Here is a 15,832-nt window from a genome sequence, read left to right on the forward strand (position 1 = left end):
GAGAGATACAGGAAGTTGGGCGGATAGGCAAAGTGGACAGAACATGCTTCTTCACGCATCGCATGTCTCATTACCATGTTAAATCTCCACCCCTGGGCATGGTTTTTAGTATTATAATGAGGGACAAAGTCAGTGAAAGGTCAACACTGGGGTCCATCTTGCAGACTGGTTTGATTTGGTCTTCACCAGTCTTTGTAGTGGGGTCCCTCCTTTGGTAAGCATCCTGTTTTCCCATTCCTGTAAGACCATAGAGATCCATCTCTCAAGGATTGCTGGATTTTGTGGTGAAGATTGAGGGGACCTGAGTTCAGTCCCTGTTCCATCTTAGTAACTTCAGTGCTCATGTAAACAACCCATTTAATACTGTGGTCTTTAATTCTCTTAATATCCTGTCTCCCAATAATCTTAATCCTACCCAGCCTTAGTCTCTCATTCTTGTGACTGCACCCCACACCTTCTCATTACCACCAACAGTACTACCTCCAAAATCTGTGTCAACATCCCCCACCCCGCTTTTTTTTTTTTTTTACTAATTTCTCCTGTCTTGCCAGTTCATTTCCCTTTACTATCTTTATCACAGTAATTCCTTTAACTCCACTAAAATCTTCAGTCCATTGACTTGAACACTGTCTTCTTCATACCTTCACTTACCTCTTGCCCATCTTGGATTCTAGGTCCTACACAGCTCCTTTGTACTGCTCTCCCTCACCATACTCACCCGACAAAACCCAGCTTTCTGCAAAACTCCAGATAGCTATCTCCCTATATTGTGACTGCACATGAGCAGCTTAACATAGCTCTGGAGAAATGGTTCTGCAGAAACCTGGTTCTGCACTTAGGATGTTGATGGTACTTGCTAATGGTCTTAAAAAATCCAAGCGGGTCCTCCCCATTGCCTGATAACCCCATTACATATCTATAGGTGGAGATAACCATTTCATACCTTCTCCTATTTCTATAAACCTTCATCTCTCCTCTCCTCCTCTTATTTCACTGAGATTTAGAAGTAGCCAGAAGAGAATTTCCTCAACCCCCTAGTACTTAATCAACCTAAACTCCTACAATTCTGTTCATACCTTCTGCATTCCTTCCTGTAACAATGAATAGTTGTCAGGTTCCTAGTTTGGGCCACCCTCTCCACAGTGTCCTTGACATCATCTGCTCTCCCCAACTCAAGAACATTACTCCTTCAATTACCTCTCTCCTGTACCACCCATTTCTTCCTTTTATTTTGGACTAGGAGTTGCAAAGAGACAGCCACAAACACATAGTAATATCTCCTATATTAAATATCTTAGGGGGGGGGCAGCTCACCGGGCCCTTGATTCTGAACCACACACCTACAGGGAGTCAGAAAGTTGTCGCGAGATGAGGAAATCCTGATGCTGGCTTTGTCTTCCTGACCCGGGAGGTAGTGGTGACAATGGACATGAAGTGAGAGGGTGATGTCTGGGCCTCAGCTGTAATCTGTCCTATGCTGGCATTGGGTGAACCCTTTCAAGTTCCATCTTTGAACAATTTTCACAGTGTTGGACAACAAAGAAGACAGAAAAGCATCTCTGAGAACATCATTTTCCAGGTTCCATTTGTGTCAAGGTGGTGGCTGGTAACAAGTTCTTAAAGAAAAAAGGCTGGCTTCTGGGAAGATGGCGGTGTAGGAGGACGCTGGGCTCACGGCATCCTGAGGATCACTTAGATTCCACCTACACCTACCTAAATAACCCAGAAAATCACCAGAAGACTAGCAGAACGGACTTTCCGGAGCCAAGCCTAGATGAGAGGCCCATGGAAGAGGGTAGGAAGGGCGTCGAGGTGGTCGCGCTCCAAGGACTGGCGGGAGGGAGCCGGGGTGGAGGGGCAGCCCAGCAAAGCAGAGCCCCTGAGTCTGGCTTGCAAAAGCAGAGGGGCCAGACGGAGTGTGTTCGGACAGCAAGTGGGACTTAACATCTGGAATGTTATAAGTTAACAGCTCTGCTCGGAGAACCGGAGGGCTGGAGGACAATGGGAAGGAGAGATGTTGAGCCCCAGAGGACAGAGCTCAGCTTGGCAGGGAACAAAGGTGGTTGTCAGCGCCATCTCCCTCGCCCATCCCCCAGCCAAAATCCCAAAGGGAACGAGTTCCTGCCAGGGAACTTGCTTGCACCGCGCAAACACCCAACGCTGTGCTTCTGATGATCCATCCCTCTGGCAGGTCTGACTCACTCCCGGTGCCACAGGGCCCCTCCTGAAGTGGATCTCCAAAGGAAAAGCGAGCTGAGCCTCCCCCTTCCGCCCCTGTGCAACTTGCCTATCCACCCCAGCTAATACGCCAGATCCCCAGCACCACAAACCTGGCAGTGTGCAATAGCCCAGACAGACCATGCCACCCCACGGTGAATCCCGCCCCTAGGAGAGGGGAAAGGAAGGTACACACCAGTCTGACTGTGGCCCCAGTGGTGGGCTGGGGGCAGACATCAGGTCTGACTGCGGCTCCGCACAGCAACGCAAGTTATTCAAGACAGCACAGGGGAAGTGCCCTGCAGTTCCACACTACTCCAGGGACTATCCAAAATGACAAAATTGAAGAATTTCCCTCAAAAAAACCTCCAGGAAATAACAACAGCTAACGAACTGATCAAAAAGGATTTAAACAATATAACAGAAAGTGAATTTAGAATAATAGTCATAAAATTAATCGCTGGGCTTGAAAACAGTATAAAGGACAGCAGAGAATCTATTGCTACAGAGATCAAGGGACTAAGGAACAGCCAGGAGGAGCTAAAAAAAATGCTATTAATGAGGTGCAAAATAAAATGGAGACGACCACAGCTCGGATTGAAGAGGCAGAGGAGAGACTAGGTGAACTAGAAGATACAATTATGGAAAAAGAAGAAGCTGAGAAAAAGAGAGATAAAAAAATCCAGGAGTATGCTGGGAAAATTAGAGAACTAAGTGATGCACGAAAGAGAAATAATCTACGCATAATTGGTATTCCAGAGGAGGAAGACAGCAGGAACGGAGCTGAAGGTATACTTGAAGAAATAATAGCTGAGAACTTCCCTGATCTGGGGAAGGAAAAAGGCATTGAAATCCAGGAGGCACAGAGAACTCCCTTCAGACGTAACTTGAATCGATCTTCTGCACGACATATCATGGTGAAACTGGCAAAATACAAGGATAAAGAAAAAATTCTGAAAGCAGCTAGGGATAAGTGTGCTCTAACATATAAAGGGAGACCTATAAGACTCGTGACCAATCTCTCTACTGAAACTTGGCAGGCCAGAAAGCAATGGCAGGAGATCTTCAATGTGATGAACAGAAAAAATATGCAGCCGAGAATCCTCTATCCAGCAAATCTGTCATTCAGAATAGAAGGAGAGATAAAGGTCTTCCCAAACAAACAAAAACTGAAGGAGTTCATCACCACTAAAACCATCCCTACAAGAGATCCTAAGGGGGATCCTGTGAGACAAAGTACCAGAGACATCGCTACAAGCATGAAACCTACAGACATCACAATGACTCTAAACCCATATCCTTCTATAATAACACTGAATGTAAATGGACTAAATGCGCCAACCAAAAGACATAGGGTATCAGAATGGATAAAAAAACAAGACCCATCTATTTGCTGTCTACAAGAGACTCATTTTAGACCTGAGGACACTTTCAGATTGAAAGTGAGGGGATGGAAACTATTTATCATGCTACTGGAAGTCAAAAGAAAGCTGGAGTAGCCATACTTATGTCAGACAAACTAGACTTTAAATTAAAGGCTGTAACAAGAGATAAAGATGGGAATTATATAATAATTACAGGGTCTATCCATCAAGAAGAACTAACAATTATAAATGCCTATGCGCCGAATACAGGAGCCCCCAAATATATAAAACAATTACTCACAAACAGAAGAAACCTTATTGACAAGAATGTGGTAATTGCAGGGGACTTTAATACCCCACTTACAACAATGGATAGATCATCTAGACACATGATCAATAAAGAAACAAGGGCCCTGAATGATACAGTGGATCAGATGGACTTGACAGATATATTTAGAACTCTGCATCCCAAAGCAACAGAATATACTTTCTTCTCGAGCGCACATGGAACATTCTCCAAGACAGATCACATACTGGGTCACAAAACAGCGCTTCATAAGTATACAAGAATTGAGATCATACCATGCATACTTTCAGACCACAATGCGGTGAAGCTTGAAATCAACCACAGGAAAAAGTCTGGAAAACCTCCAAAAGCATGGAGGTTAAAGAACACCCTACTAAGGAATGAATGGGTCAACCAGGCAATTAGAGAAGAAATTAAAAAATATATGGAAACAAATGAAAATGAAAATACAACAATCCAAATGCTTTGGGATGCAGCAAAGGCAGTCCTGAGAGGAAAATACGTTGCAATCAAGGCCTATCTCAAGAAACAAGAAAAATCCCAAATACAAAATCTAACCGCACACCTAAAGGAAATAGAAGCAGAGAAGCAAAGACACCTTAAACCCAGTAGAAGAAGAGAAATAATAAAGATCAGAGCAGAAGTAAACAATATAGAATCTTAAAAAACTGTAGAGCAGATCAATGAAACCAAGAGTTGGTTTTTTGAAAAAATAAACACAATTGGTAAACCTCTAGCCAGGATTCTCAAAAAGAAAAGGGAGATGACCCAAATAGATAAAATCATGAATGAAAATGGAATTATTACAACCAATCCCTCAGAAATACAAGCAATTATCAGGGAATACTAGGAAAAATTATATGCCAACAAACTGGACAACCTGGAAGAAATGGACAAATTCCTAAGCACCCACACACTTCCAAAACTCAAACAGGAAGAAATAGAAAGCTTGAACAGACCCATAACCAGCGAAGAAATTGAATCAGTTATCAAAAGTCTCCCAACAAATAAGAGTCCAGGACAAGATGGCTTCCCTGGGGAATTCTACCAGACATTTGAAGCAGAGATAATACCTATCCTTCTCAAGCTATTCCAAAAAATAGAAAGTAAAGGAAAACTTCCAGACTCATTCTATGAAGCCAGCATTACTTTGATTCCTAAACCAGACAGAGACCCAGTAAAAAAAGAGAACTACAGGCCAATATTCCTGATGAATATGGATGCAAAAATTCTCAATAAGATACTAGCAAATCGAATTCAACAGCACATAAAAAGAATTATTCACCATGATCAAGTGGGATTCATTTCTGGGATACAGGGCTGGTTCAACATTCGCAAATCAATCAACGTGATACATCACATTAATAAAAGAAAAGATAAGAACCATATGATCCTGTCAATCGATGCAGAAAAAGCATTTGACAAAATTTGCATTCTTTCTTAATAAAAACCCTTGAGAAAGTCGGGATAGAAGGAACATAATTAAACATCATAAAAGCCATTTATGAAAAGCCCACAGCTAATATCATCCTCAATGGGGAAAAACTGAGAGCTTTCCCCCTGAGATCAGGAACACAACAGGGATGTCCACTCTCATGGCTGTTGTTTAACATAGTGTTGGAAGTGCTAGCATCAGCAATCAGACAACAAAAGGAAATCAAAGGCATCAAAATTGGCAAAGATGAAGTCAAGCTTTCACTTTTTGCAGATGACATGACACTATACATGGAAAACACTATAGACTCCACCAAAAGTCTGCTAGAACTGATACATGAATCAGCAAAGTCGCAGGATACAAAATCAATGTACAGAAATCAGTTGCATTCTTATACACCTAATAATGAAGCAACAGAAAGACAAATAAAGAAACTGATCCCATTCACAATTGCACCAAGAAGCATAAAATACCTTGCAATAAACCTAACCAAAGATGTAAAAGATCTGTATGCTGAAAACTATAGAAAGCTTAGGAAGGAAATTGAAGAAGATATAAAGAAATGGAAAAACATTCCATGCTCATGGGTTGGAAGAATAAATATTGTTAAAATGTCAATACTACCCAAAGCTATCTACACATTCAATGCAATCCCAATCAAAATTGCACCAGCATTCTTCTCAAAGCTAGCACAAGCAATCCTAAAATTTGTATGGAACCACAAAAGGCCCCGAATAGCCAAAGTAATTTTGAAGAAGAAGACCAAAGTGGGCGGTATCACAATCCCAGACTTTAGCCTCTACTACAAAGCTGTAATCATCAAGACAGCATGGTATTGGCACAAAAACAGACACATAGACCAATGGAATAGAATAGAAACCCCAAAATTAGACCCACAAACGTATGGCCAACTCATCTTTGACAAAGCAGGAAAGAATATCCAATGGAAGAAAGACAGTCTCTTTAACAAATGGTGCTGGGAGAACTGCACAGCAACATGCAGAAGAATGAAACTAGACCACTTTCTCACACCATTCACAAAAATAAACTCAAAATGGATAAAGGACCTGAATGTGAGACAGGAAACCATCAAAACTCTAGAGGAGAAAGCAGGAAAAGACCTCTCTGACCTCAGCCGCAGCAATTTTTTACTTGACGCATCCCCAAAGGCAAGGGAATTAAAAGCAAAAATCAACTGTTGGGACCTCATGAAGTAAAAAAGCTTCTGCACAGCAAAGGAAACAATCAACAAAACTAAAAGGCAACCGACGGAATGGGAAAAGATATTTGCAAAGGACATATCGGACAAAGGGCTAGTATCCAAAATCTATAAAGAAATCACCAAACTCCACACCCAAAAAACAAATAATCCAGTGAAGAAATGGACAGAAAACATGAATAGACACTTCTCTAAAGACCTCCAGATGGCCAACAGGCACATGAAAAGATGCTCAATGTCGCTCCTCATCAGGGAAATACAAATCAAAACCACACTCAGATATCACCTCACACCAGTCAGAGTGGCCAAAATGAACAAATCCGGAGACTATAGATGCTGGCGAGGATGTGGAGAAACGGGAACCCTCTTGCACTGTTGGTGGGAATGCAAACTGGTGCCACCACTCTGGAAAACAGTGTGGAGGTTCCTCAAAAAATTAACAACAGACCTACCCTATGACCCAGCAGTAGCACTGCTAGGAATTTACCCAAGGGATACAGGAGTACTGATGCATAGGGGCACTTGTACCCCAACGTTTATAGCAGCACTCTCAACAATAGCCAAATTGTGGAAAAAGCCTAAATGTCCATCAAATGATGAATGGATAAAGAAATTGTGGTTTATATACACAATGGAGTACTACGTGGCAATGAGAAAGAATGAAATATGGTCCTTTGTAGCAACGTGCATGGAACTGGAGAATGTGATGCTAAGTGAAATAAGTAAGGCAGAGAAAGACAGATACCATATTGTTTCACTCTTATGTGGATCCTGAGAAACTTAACAGAAACCCATGGGGGAGGGGAAGGAAAAAAAAAAATAAAAGAGGTTAGAGTGGGTGAGAGCCAAAGCATAAGAGACTGTTAAAAACTGAGAACAAACTGAGGGTTGATGGGGGGTGGGAGGGAGGGGAGGGTGGGTGATGGGTATTGAGGAGGGCACCTTTTGGGATGAGCACTGGGTGTTGTATGGAAACCAATATGACAATAAATTTCATATATTAAAAAAAAGAAATTGAGAGCTTAATATAAAATATATTTATTAATATAAAATAATATAAAATATATATTAATATAAAAATAATATAATGTCTGCATATGGATAAAAATGAAAGATACAGAATGATATAAAGTAGTTACTAAATGTGTTGCAAAACAAGGATGTATGTGTGTATAGGGAAGTGGGTGGAATATATATGCAACTAGTTTTTCAAATAAGTCTGAAATCAACTTTAGTTTTTCTCCCAATTTCTGTCCCCCCACCCCTGCTGTATCCAATATCCCTTTTCTATCCCTTAGTGACTTGCTGGGATGATCCCACAATTCACAATCACTTTTAGTTATAAGTTTGTCCACTTAAAAATGTTAATCACAGAGGTGCCTGGGTGGCTCAGTTGGTTAATTTTCAGTTGATTTTGATTAATTTTCAGTTGATTTTGGCTCAGGTCATGATCTCAATGTGTGTGAGATTGAGCTCCACATCAGGCTCTGTGCTGACAGTGTGGAACCTGCTTGGGATTCTCTCTGCCACCACTCACATTCTCTCTCTTTCCCTCTCTGCCCCACCCCCCTCAAAGATAACAATACATATTAATCACAGACTCAATGTACATTGCACCTGTTCCCCTCTCCCTAGCACAGACTTGCTCTGTGCTTCTTGGGACCAGCAGTGGACAGGACTGGCCACCCTTCTGCACTTCTCCCACTCTAGTATCTAGAATAGAGACATGTAGCTTGTCTGCCTCTCATATACCTTCCCCCTCTTATCTAACCTCTAGACACTCTACTGTCAGAATTAAGGAAAAAAGATTAAGAGAAGGGGGTTTACCATGCTGGCTAAGACTTTAATCCTCTGTTGGGCCTGGCTGTTCAAGCCTAGGTATCTTCTGGGAGTCCACTTGGCACAGAAGATACTCACACATCTTTAGAACACCTTGTCTCAGGCTGCAGGCCTCTGCTGTGTTGTCTTTCCACCCACCTCACTCTCTGTGCTCTGCCATGTGTCTCTACTTCTCTTTCTGGCTTATTTCCATACTTGGTCAGGCAGAAGGGGACATCATCCCAGTAATGTGATGCCAGTCTCCTTCCAGGAACCACTAACCTTTATAATGGATTCCCTTAGTGTCCCTCTCAGCAAAGGGTGTGAAAATACTATCTTCTTTCCCATCCCCAAGTTTCTGATTTAGGCCCAAAAGCAGAGTGCTCTCAGTGTAGCAGGACCAGTTGAGCCACCTTTTCACAAACCTGGAGAGAGTTACAAAACTTACTTTTTTTTTTTTTTTTTTAGTTTATTTATTTTGAGAGAGAGGGCGAGAGAGAGAGAGAGAGAGAGAGAGAGAGAGAGAGACAGAATGTCAAGCAGGCTCCGCATTGTCAGTGCAGAGCCCAACATGGGGCTTGAACTCACAAACTGTGAGATCATGACCTGAGCTGAAATCAAGAGTCAGATTCTTAACCAACTGAGCCACCCAGGCTCCCCTCTTAGTCTTTTTTGACAGTTCTCTTTAGAATGGAAAGGGCAGGGACATAATGCCTCTTAATCCTTAGCTTTGGGCTTTAGTTGAGAAATGTGAAGAGACACCTGAACTCTTACTAAGCACCATTTTTATACACATGTAGGATGAAAACATACATATGTGAATGTATAGGTTATGTGTATACATTCACATATGTATAAATATGTGTCACATATGTATGTATACATATATGTATGCATACATGTCACATATGTGTATATATACACACATATTTATGCACTTAATTATTCCCTTTTAAAACATGAATCAGTTCATACTACACATACCTCACTTTTTTTTCCTTCATTTTCCAATGTATCTTGTAGATCTTTCCATATTAACCCATTTAGATAAAATAAGGCTTATCTTGAGTACTGGAAATCAGTAAGGAGTGACTGGAGACACCTCAGAGCAAACTGAGCAACAGAAAAAGCCTGGGTCTTCACCTCAACTCTTGATTGCTTAAAAATTAATCTTACCAAACCTTCCAATTAGCAACAGCCATGACAAAACAGCAGTAGCTAACATTTATTGAATATTTTTATGTGATTACCATGAATTATTTTTATTCAATACTCATAACTTCCTATAAGGTATATATTACAGCTATTCCCATTTTATAGATGAGGAGCATGAGGTTAGAGCAGTTTATTTGCCCAAGGTCATAGAGGTAGCAAAGGGGTGGAATCAGTATTTAAACACAAGACTGTGACTCTCAATGTATGTTCTTAATCAGTTTGTCTATTTGTTCATCTACACATTGAATGCCATATTCTCATTGACTTCCCTCCAATTTTTTTTAAATTTTTTTTAACGTTTATTTATTTTTGAGACAGAGAGAGACAGAGCATGAACGGGGGAGGGTCAGAGAGAGGGAGACACAGAATCTGAAACAGGCTCCAGGCTCTGAGCTGTCAGCACAGAGCCCGACGCGGGGCTCGAACTCACGGACCGCGAGATCATGACTTGAGCTGAAGTCAGACGCTTAACCGACTGAGCCACCCAGGGGCCCCAACTTCCCTCCAATTTTTAACTTAAATATAAATGATTCAACCTGACTACTCATGTAGATTCTTATTTAGGCCTCATCTGTGCTGAAAGATCCTCTAAGCCTCTGTCATCCTGGACTATTAAGTATGTGCCGTACCTACTCTGAAATTTATACTTCTTGCATTAGTACTTTATCCAATACTATTGTTATGCCTTGGTTGAGTGTGCAGTTCACAGATGATTTCAGTTCCAAATGGATGTATTTCTAACTTGTTGAACTGTGTGAGACTCCACCATTAGGGATTCATTCTTAGGAGCACTGACAAAAGTGAAGTAAGAAGCAGGAGGAGGACCTACAAGTACTCAAAAAAGTAGAGCTATATAGTAAAACAATGAAATTTAAACATAGATTATTCAAATCTCAGAGAAGCAGTAAGGAAGTACCTGTGAAACCTCATGAAAAGTTTTAAGAAGACTCATGAATGTATAGAGTGTAAAACTGGAGAAGAAAATTGGAGGGAAGGAGATTTATTCACCTTTTCTCTCAAGAACCAACATCCATAAAATGCCAAATTTGCCTTACCTGTCAAAATTAGACTCTAGCAGTGGTGGGATGAAGCACACTGGCGGTGGGGGTGGGGAGGGGCTGGGATCAGGAGTTCAGGACACCCAGCAGGGCTAAGTGAGGATGCAGGTAGGAACAAACGGATAGACCAAATGTGGCTTCTCCAGGGATAGACCAAGTTCACATGGCTTCAGAGTCAGGTTCCATTGTGGAACTCAGGCTGTTGGGCACGTTTCTTATGCAGCCTGTAGGTGTGATAAAAGTGCAAGTGTGGCACAAGTGCTGTGGGCACAGAGCCAATGAAAGACCTGGGGTGTCATTCAATCAAATGTGAGGCAGGAGCCAGTTGGCAGAGGTAAGGTGTTACGTATTTTATTTTATTTTATGATACATGATATTAAGTTAACTATATTTAAAGTTTCTTTCCCTTCTGGTCTCCTTCCTCAAAGGATTAAATTTAGCTTTCAATAAGTGACACATGGAGATAAGACATTAGGGGGAAAATAATGCATTTAGGGGACTGGGTTGGGGAATGGATACTAATATAAAAAATACTAGGGACACCTGGGTGGCTCAGTTGGTTGACTGTTGGCTCAGGTCATGATCCCAGGGTCATGGGATTGAGCCCTGTGTTGGGCTGTGTCGGGCTCCACGCTGAGCACGAAGCCTGCTTGAGATTCTCTCTCTCTCCGCCCCCCCACCCCCCCGCCATTCCTCTCTCTGGCTCATACTCTCTCAATCTCTAAAATTAAAACATAAATAAATAAATAAAAATACTAGACATCACTGAGTCACAACTGAGCCCCAAACCAGCTGTTTTTAAGTCCACACTGACTCAACAGTGACTAGGAACAAGTCCACATTGACTGAACAGTGACTATGAACTAAGCACTTGTCATGCCTATCTTAATGAGTTTTCCTAGTAACCCAGAAAATAGGTTTTATTATTATCCCCATTTAAACGTTGTTGTTTTGTTTTTTTAATCTAATGAGGAAATTCAGCTTCTCACTTGCTTGAAGTTCCACAGCCAGAACATGGCAGAACTGGGATTTAAACACAGTTTGACTTTAGAATTTGGGCCCATGATCATATACATATTACCAAGTCTGAAGGTGGCAGGTGCAGAGAAATCAAATAAGCAGGTGACCAGGGTTCAGTGTTAAGACATCTATTACTTGAAAATGCTGGGTAACAAGAGAATAAGGCAGGAAATCCTGGATGGATAGTGTAGTCAGAACAGGAACAAAATCTGAGTGTTTCCTACCTGTGTTCGGGGCAAGGATGGATTCTGTACTGAACATACAAGTAGAAGTTAAATGGCAGTAACTTTGAAAGGAAGAGAAAGAGAAAGAGAATTCAGAATGTCTTACATCATTCTTCCCTTTCTGGGCTGAAGACCTCATGAATATGTGAAGCGAATTAGAATTAGGTTAATTAGAATAAAAGGCAAATTCCTCATAGTACTTATTCCAAACCCACATTATCCGCTGCACATTTTTCTATAATGCCGACATTCCTTTTCTTAAAACAAAACAAAACAAAACAAAACAAAACAAAACAAAACAACCACTTGGTATACAGGAGCCAGAAGAGGGGTTTACAAGCCACATCACAGAGCCCTTGGTGCCCGATGATAGACACCAGACCTCTGGCCATGACTGGTAACCTAAGGAGGTGAAAGTTCACACAAATTGAAATTTCATACAAATGTGTTTCCAGAATTGCCAGGGAAATCTCTCTCTTAATTCCTAGCTTCTTTTCTCGCTCCTCTGGTGGGGCTTAATGGGATCTGGACTTGGTATACTTCCCTTCTTAATAGCATTGGTCTTAACCTTTTTCCTTTACTGACCATTTCTTGGGGTTGAGTTCAAATGTTCAATAATATTTTTTGAGCACCTAATATGGATCCGGCATTATGGCAGGCACCAAGGATGAAAACAAAAGTAAAAACAAGTTTCAGTCAGCTCTCTCTATGCTTCTGAACACCACAGCAATGCCACTGTTCTTCACAATCAACTGAGGACCTCCAGAAATCTATGCTATGCAATCTCCATTGTCAAAAGTAAAGGCTATGCTGATTATATAGGTGAAAGCAAAAAATAAGATGATGACAAAATTTTTGGAAATAGTGGTAGATCCAGGGTCAGGAGAACCAAGGATGACTGGGGGAGTGAGGAGGCTAGAACTAGCATCAATGTTCTGAAAAGTCTAGTACTGCCACTACTTCTGGAGTGGCTGCAAAGCTGATGATACTGGATTTGGAATGCCACTGCCATTGGTCAGATGAACTCTAAATGGGCACTCCTCTTTACACATTTGCTTCCAATTCTCAGTCCCTCACAGATGCATCCAATTGATGAAGCTGAGGTGATGTGCTCACATTACAGAGTGGGAAAAAGGGATACCTGACATGTCAAGCTTCCATGATGCAAGGTGGGCCCTGCCTTCCACTCAGACTCATCCAATGATGGATTACACCTCCTCCCCAAAAGGGGGTTCATTTATTGAGCAAACAAAAACAACAAATGTTACCCATAAGGTAGACAAAAACTAACAAGGAAGTAGTTATAGGTGATCATGATATGTATTCTAGCCCAGTTTTCCCACTGGTGATACAATCTGCTTATTTCTCTGCCTTCATCCCTAGGATAATAGTATTTAAAAAGACATATTGGAAATCACTTCCTCAAGGATTCCATTTCTTATGAAATTGCCTCCATATTTGGCCAGAGGGAGCACCCTAAAAGGGAAATGAATTTTTTCCATTTGTCCTACTCTACAGTGTGGAATGGGACAGTTAACACCTAGTACTAATCAGGAACTCTAGTATTTTTTTTTTTAAATTTTTTTTTTCAACGTTTATTTATTTTTGGGACAGAGAGAGACAGAGCATGAACGGGGGAGGGGCAGAGAGAGAGGGAGACACAGAATCGGAAACAGGCTCCAGGCTCCGAGCCATCAGCCCAGAGCCCGATGCGGGGCTCGAACTCACACACCGCGAGATCGTGACCTGGCTGAAGTCGGACGCTTAACCGACTGCGCCACCCAGGCGCCCCAGGAACTCTAGTATTAATATTAGTAATTTAAGCAAAAGAACCTAAGGGAAGATAAGGTTATACACACACACACACACACACACACACACACACACAAACACACACACACATCTTTATATACATATATGTATATATACAAATATACATACATATACATATATATTTACATATACTAAGAAAAAACCCAGTTAACCGTGAAGTTCAACATTAGGATAATTACTTTTCCTTTTCTTAGTATTTTGTTGTTTCATACATTACAAGTAAATCTCGGAATGTGAGATTGAAATATCTAGGTCAATAAAAAGCACAGTACTCCTGCATTGCTTACCAAAGCAATATACTGTCATAGGTGGAACACCAACATAAGGGATTTATAAAGTTCAAGTTGACTTTTTTGTTAATGTTTATTTATTTTGAGGTAGGGGTAGGGACAGAGAGAGAGAGGGAGAGAAGAGAGAATCCCAATCAGGCTCTGCTCTGTCAGTGCAGACCCTGACACCAGGCTCAAACCCACTAAAAGATCATGACTTGAGCCAAAGTTGGATGCTTAACCAACTGAGCCACCTCAAGTTGACTTTTAATTGCATGAAGTATAAGGAACTGGATTCCTGACTTTAGGGTATGGGGAATATTATGATGTTAACTCTGAAGGGATTGCTTATCTATCCAGTTTAATGAGTGGGTTCATAAACATTTTAAGGGACAGATATGAAGAAAAGAAAATAGCAAGGTATATTTAATTGGAGAAAAGAAGATGAATAATTTTCCTAGTAGTGAAAATTCTTTTATATGTATATAGACTATTCTAGACTATTATTTCATATCAGAATTACTTTTTCATAGGTGTCACAAGAATGTGAATCTGAGAGATGAAGGCCTTACAATAAATAAGAAGTTCTTTATTCCTGACTTTCTATAACAATCTACATTTCTGGGCCACTGGATTCGCTAATTCTTCCTAGGGCAACAAAGGACAAACCTTCTTTTGGCTCTTCATGATTTTGTTCAGAAGTGAGGATGTGATTTCCTGTCCAGACCAGCTACAGTCGGAACAATAATTCACCAAAATGTTACTATCACTTGTTATGACATCAGCGTCAAACAAAAGTTGTGTGAAGAAATTGATATGGACAATATCTTGGATATGAATATGAATCTTGGGTATGAATAATGACAATTAAATGTTAAGAAGTTTGGCAGGAGCACCTGGGTGGCTCAGTCGGTTAAGCGCTGGACTTCAGCTCAGGTCATGATCTCATGGTTCGCGAGTTTGAGCCTCACGTGGAGCTCTGTGCTGACAGCTCAGAGTGTGCAGCCTGCTTCAGATTCTGTGTCTCCCTCTCCCTCTCTCTCTCTGCTCCTCCCCCGATTGCACTCTATCTCTCTCAAAAATAAACATTAAAAAAGTAATTAAAAAAAGAAGTTTGGCCAAGTTTCCCTGTATTTTATATTTCTTACTCTGATAATCAACTCTCTGACTTCAATGAGTTTCTTATACTTTGTGTTCTTTATTTGTACCTCTGGGGTTCTCCAACAGGAGTGCTAAAGTCAAGTCCATTGCATATGCACATTTCAAAAGGAGCAAAAAATAAGTAGGGTGGTTTGGAAGAAACACTGACTTCTAAGAAACACTGGCCTATAAGGGCAACATGAGTATGAAGTGTGTCTGTCTTTGCTAATGGTCTCAACCTTAGTACTTAGGTCAATAACTAGTGCATGGGTACTTAATAAATATTACCAGAATGAATCAATGACTATGAATGGTAAACAAAACAGTTCTTTACAAGCATGGTCTACATCCCGCTGGAGGCCAGCATGTAAATTTACAAACCCGCTCCATCCAGGCCAATTCCCCAGGAAGCCCTGGCTTTTGGATAGTGAGCAGTAAGAAGTGCCCATCAAGGGCGCCTCAAGTGGCTCAGTCGGTTGAACTTCCGACTTGGGCTGAGATCATAATGTCACCCTTTGTGGGTTGAACCCTGACAGCGCACAGCCTTCTACAGTTTCTCTGTCTTCCCCTCTCTCTGTCCCTCCCCCACCTCAAAGAAGAAAAAAAAAGTGCCTGTCCACTCTTTCCAAGGGTGGGCCTCGCATCACCATTCCACAGTCGGCCACCTGCCGGCTTTAGGACCCAGGCTTTAGGACCCGGCGCAGCACTGAATG

The 15,832-nt window shown here is 41.3% G+C and overlaps 2 protein-coding genes across 6 annotated transcripts in view; one reads left to right on the plus strand and one right to left on the minus strand.

Moving 5' to 3' along the window:
- Nucleotides 1-14,941, plus strand: part of ERI2 (ERI1 exoribonuclease family member 2) — a 61,232-nt gene extending 46,291 nt beyond the window's left edge. The window contains exons 12-13 of one of the 3 annotated variants that reach the window (XR_007147741.1): nucleotides 12,957-13,046; nucleotides 14,513-14,941. The gene's annotated coding sequence lies outside the window, so the exon portion shown is untranslated. The remainder of the gene's footprint in view (nucleotides 1-12,956; nucleotides 13,047-14,512) is intronic. The other 2 variants (XR_007147740.1, XR_007147742.1) reach the window with 2 other exon arrangements.
- Nucleotides 1-15,832, minus strand: part of ACSM3 (acyl-CoA synthetase medium chain family member 3) — a 62,126-nt gene that overhangs the window by 45,323 nt on the left and 971 nt on the right. The window lies entirely within an intron of this gene.

Source organism: Prionailurus viverrinus, chromosome E3 (genome assembly GCF_022837055.1).
Source record: "Prionailurus viverrinus isolate Anna chromosome E3, UM_Priviv_1.0, whole genome shotgun sequence".
NCBI classification, from domain to species: Eukaryota; Metazoa; Chordata; class Mammalia; order Carnivora; family Felidae; genus Prionailurus; species Prionailurus viverrinus.